Below are 5,369 nucleotides of genomic sequence, written 5' to 3'. Positions count from 1 at the left end.
GACTTTGACAGTTTTATTTATTTATTTATTTTCACCTTTATTTAACCAGGTAGGCAAGTTGAGAACAAGTTCTCATTTACAATTGCGACCTGGCCAAGATAAAGCAAAGCCGTTCGACACATACAACGACACAGAGTTACACATGGAGTAAAACAAACATACAGTCAATAATACAGTATAAACAAGTCTACATACAATGTGAGCAAATGAGGTGAGATAAGGGTGGTAAAGGCAAAAAAAAGAGGCCATGGTGGCAAAGTAAATACAATATAGCAAGTAAAACACTGGAATGGTAGATTTGCAGTGAAAGAATGTGCAAAGTAGAAATAAAAATAATGGGGTGCAAAGGATTAAAATAAATACATATATAAAATAAATACAGTAGGGAAAGAGGTAGTTGTTTGGGCTAAATTATAGGTGGGCTATGTACAGGTGCAGTAATCTGTGAGCTGCTCTGGCAGTTGGTGCTTAAAGCTAGTGAGGGAGATAAGTGTTTCCAGTTTCAGAGATTTTCAGCGACTGTGTTTCAGAGACTGTGGGGAATCAACGACCCAATCAGCGTATTGACATTCATATTGCACTACCATGAGGTCTGCAAACCAGTGTGAAATATGAGTTTGTTATTTGTATTTGAAGTAATAGAATACATACAATAACTCAAAAAAGAAAAAGTACAAAAAGTAGGAAGTAATAATATGAAATAATAATATCAAATAATGTGATGTTTATGCATTTTATTTTATTTTCCTTGGCACAATTTTCCTTGATATGTCACTCTCACTTAGATATCATGTTGAAAACTGCAAACATTTCTCTACTATGGCAAAATGTGTAAAATTGCAGGAGATTAACTGTGAAATGGCACATGTTTCTCTCCGCCCCATGGCAAAATGAGCAGAATGACATGAAATGAGCTTTAAAACTGGAACATTTTCTCTATGCCCCATGCCAAAATCTATAGAATTGCATGAAATGAACTCTAACATCATATTTTTTATTCTGAAAAAAGCCCTGAAACACTTAGAGCCCCCAAAAGACTAGGGCAGGCTCTGACTGCATGTGTGGTTATAGAGCTCACCAGCTTGTAGTCCTAAAAACCGGACATGAGCTACCTCTGGTTCGTTCAGAAAATTAATGAGAAAATAATGTGGTTTTGGGATAAACACCAAAAATAAGGTCTGAGGTTGACACAGGTTTAGGAGATCTGTGAGATGATATCAAGTCAGTTAACATCACCTTTATGAATTGAAATGATAGGTGCTTTTTTAAAATTACATAAATGCTTCAAAATTCACAAAAAGAGATGTTAGCTAATGAAGATTATCTCATAAGAAAAAATGTATAAGATCTCTCCTAAGCCTGTATTTACCACAGACCTTATTTTTGGCGTTTATCCAAAAACCCTACAATGCCATTCATTTCCCCATAGGCTTTGTAAAACTAACAAACGACACTATTACTATTTCTCTCTATAGTTGTGGGCATGCAGACCTGCGAGACACTCATAAATTCAGATTTTTTTTGTGGCCCCCACCCCCATCAGTTGCTCATCCCTAAACTGTCCAGCAGAGGGCAGTGTCTTACTGCTTGCCTGGTTCGCTGCCTTAGACACAGAAGGCCAGAGTCAAAAGGCACTAAAGCATTAGGCAGTTTTTTTTTACAATTTTATAATTTATTCAACTTCCATTGCATTTTTCATGACAGATATCATCTTAAAAGCGCTTGAAAAAAGCAAAGCAAACAAGAATCAAATAAAACTCAGATTGACACAGACTCAGATTGTTCTCTTTAAATCAAATCAGATGTATTTATATAGCCATTCGTACATCAGCTGATATCTCAAAGTGCAGTACAGAAACCCAGCCTAAAAACCCCAAACGGCAAGTAATGCAGGTGTAGAAGCACGGTGGCTAGGAAAAACTCCCTAGAAAGGCCAAAACCTAGGAAGAAACCTAGAGAAGAACCAGGCTATGAGGGCTGGCCAGTCCTCTTCTGGCTGTGCCGGGTGGAGATTATAACAGAACATGGCCAAGATGTTCAAATGTTCATAAATCACCAGCATGGTCAAATAATAATAATCACAGGCAGAACAGTTGAAACTGGAGCAGCAGCATGGCCTGGTGGACTGAGGACAGCAAGGAGTCACCATGCCAGGTATAGTCCTGAGGCATGGTCCTAGGGCTCAGGTCCTCCGAGAGAGAGAAAGAAAGAGAGAATTAGAGAGAGCATACTTAAATTCACACAGGACACCGGATAAGACAGGAGAAGTACTCCAGATATAATAAACTGACCCTAGCCCCCCGACACAAACTACTGCAGCATAAATACTGGAGGCTGAGACAGGAGGGGTCAGGAGACCCTGTGGCCCCATCTGATGATACCCCCGGACAGGGCCAAACAGGAAGGATATAACCCCACCCACTTCGCCAAAGCACAGCCCCCACACCACTAGAGGGATATCTTCAACCACCAACTAACCATCCTGAGACAAGGCCGAATATAGCCCACAAAGATCTCCGCCACGGCACAACCCAAGTGGGGGCGCCAACCCAGACAGGAAGATCACATCAGTGACTCAACCCACTCAAGTGACGCACCACTCCTAGGGACGGCATGAAAGAGCACCAGTCAGCCAGTGACTCAGCCCCTGTAATAGGGTTAGAGGCAGAGAATCCCAGTGGAAAGAGGGGAACCGGCCAGGCAGAGACAACAAGGGCAGTGTTCACCTTCACACTCCTGGGCCAGACTACACTCAATCATATGACCCACTGAAGAGATGAGTCTTCAGTAAAGACTTAAAGGTTGAGACTGAGTTTGCGTCTCTCACATGGGTAGGCAGACCATTCCATGAAAATTGAGCTCTATAGGAGAAAGCCCTGCCTCCAGCTGTTTGCTTAGAAATTCTAGGGACAATTAGGAGGCCTGCGTCACATATATATGTGTGAAAAATCAGAGTCTGTGTCACTCTGTAACCATGGAAATGCCCATAAGAGTAGGTCTGGATTAAGTTGAAGGTTGAAGAGTTGAAGGTTCTATGTGTTTCAAGCCTTCAACAGAGACAGTCAAGAAGGAACCACATAGCTTGACCAGAGGGATGAGGTCAACTGTATCGAATGTAATTCTACAATTACATTTAACATTACATTTAAGTCATTTAGCAGACGCTCTTATCCAGAGCGACTTACAAATTGGTGCATTCACCTTATGACATCCAGTGGAACAGCCACTTTACAATAGTGCATCTAAATCTTTTAAGGGGGGGGGGGGTGACAATGATAGGAAAATGTGCTTGAGCTACACTATATATACAAAAGTATGTGGACACCCCTTCAAATGAGTGGATTTGGCTATTTCAGCCACACCGTTGTTGAAAAGCACAGATCCATGCAATCTCCATAGACAAACATTGGCAGTAGAATGGCCTTACTGAAGAGCTCAGTGACTTTCAACATGGCACCATCATAGGATGCCACCTTTACAACAAGTTAGTTCGTAAAATGTCTATGCCCCAGTTAACTGTAAGTGCTGTTATTGTGAAGTGGAAACGTCTAGGAGTAACAATTGCTGAGCCAATTTCACAGAATGGGACCGCCGAGTGCTGAAGCGCATAGCGTGTAAAAGTCATCTGTCCTCGTTTGCAACACTCACTACTGAGTTCCAAACTGCCTCTGGAAGCAATGTCAGCACCAGAACTGTTCTTTGGGAGTTTCATGAAATTGGTTTCCACTCTCTGTTTATCATATATGCATAGTCACTTTAACCATACCTACATGTACATACTACCTCAATAAGCCTGACTAGCCAGTGTCTGTATATAGCCTTGATACTGTTATTTTCACATTTCTTTTTACGGTTGTTTTATTTCTTTACTTACCTACACACACACACGTACCAATTTTTCGCACTATTGGTTAGAGCCTGTAAGTAAGCATTTCACTGTAAGGTGTACTACACCTGTTGTATTCGGCGCACGTGATAAATACACTTTGATTTGATCACACCGATAGCGTCATTGCGCAAAATAGTATGCAGCATCATCTGGATATGTATGCAACAAAAGTTCAACATATAAATCCAACGAATGCACCACACCGAACACATGGCAACTGCCTCTGCAACGCAATGCTACAAGGCAAGCGCCTCATTTCATTGGAAATTAATGTAATTCTGGTGTACCAAATTGCAATGATGCTGTCAGTGAAATCTAAGCGTAAGGCACTGCATCTCAGTGCTAGAGGCGTCACTACAGACACCCTGGTTCGAATCCAGGCTGTATCACAACCGGCCGTGATTGGGAGTCCCATAGGGCGGCGCACAATTGTCCCAGCGTCCTCCGGGTTTGGTCGGTGTAGGCCGTCATTGTAAATAAGAATTTGTTCTCAACTGACTTGCCTAGTTAATAAAGGTCAATAAATAAAAAAATTAACAGCATGCCGTCAGTTCATGCCCAACCCACCTCATAGAGAACTATCCTCCTATAGGTTCACTTCATCCCTTACCTGCACTATTCTGATTCAGAGGGGTTGGGTTAAATGCGGAAGACACATTTCTTTTAAATGTATTCAGTTGTATAACTGACTAGGTATCCCCCCTTCCCTATCATATTGTTTAGCAATGACCATCACATACAGTGCCTTGCGAAAGTATTCGGCCCCCTTGAACTTTGCGAACTTTTGCCACATTTCAGGCTTCAAACATAAAGATATAAAACTGTATTTTTTTGTGAAGAATCAACAACAAGTGGGACACAATCATGAAGTGGAACGACATTTATTGGATATTTCAAACTTTTTTAATAAATCAAAAACTGAAGAATTGGGCGTGCAAAATTATTCAGCCCCCTTTAAGTTAATACTTTGTAGCGCCACCTTTTGCTGCGATTACAGCTGTAAGTCGCTTGGGGTATGTCTCTATCAGTTTTGCACATCGAGAGACTGACATTTTTTCCCATTCCTCCTTGCAAAACAGCTCGAGCTCAGTGAGGTTGGATGGAGAGCATTTGTGAACAGCAGTTTTCAGTTCTTTCCACAGATTCTCGATTGGATTCAGGTCTGGACTTTGACTTGGCCATTCTAATACCTGGATATGTTTATTTTTGAACCATTCCATTGTAGATTTTGCTTTATGTTTTAGATCATTGTCTTGTTGGAAGACAAATCTCCTTCCCAGTCTCAGGTCTTTTGCAGACTCCATCAGGTTCTTCATTCTTCCAGAATGGTCCTGTATTTGGCTCCATCCATCTACCCATCAATTTTAACCATCTTCCCTGTCCCTGCTGAAGAAAAGCAGGCCCAAACCATGATGCTGCCACCACCATGTTTGACAGTGGAGATGGTGTGTTCAGGGTGATGAGCTGTGTTGCTTTTACG

The sequence above is a fragment of the Oncorhynchus keta genome, chromosome 32 (genome assembly GCF_023373465.1).
Source record: "Oncorhynchus keta strain PuntledgeMale-10-30-2019 chromosome 32, Oket_V2, whole genome shotgun sequence".
NCBI classification, from domain to species: Eukaryota; Metazoa; Chordata; class Actinopteri; order Salmoniformes; family Salmonidae; genus Oncorhynchus; species Oncorhynchus keta.
Note: the sequence above shows the minus strand (reverse complement) of the source record.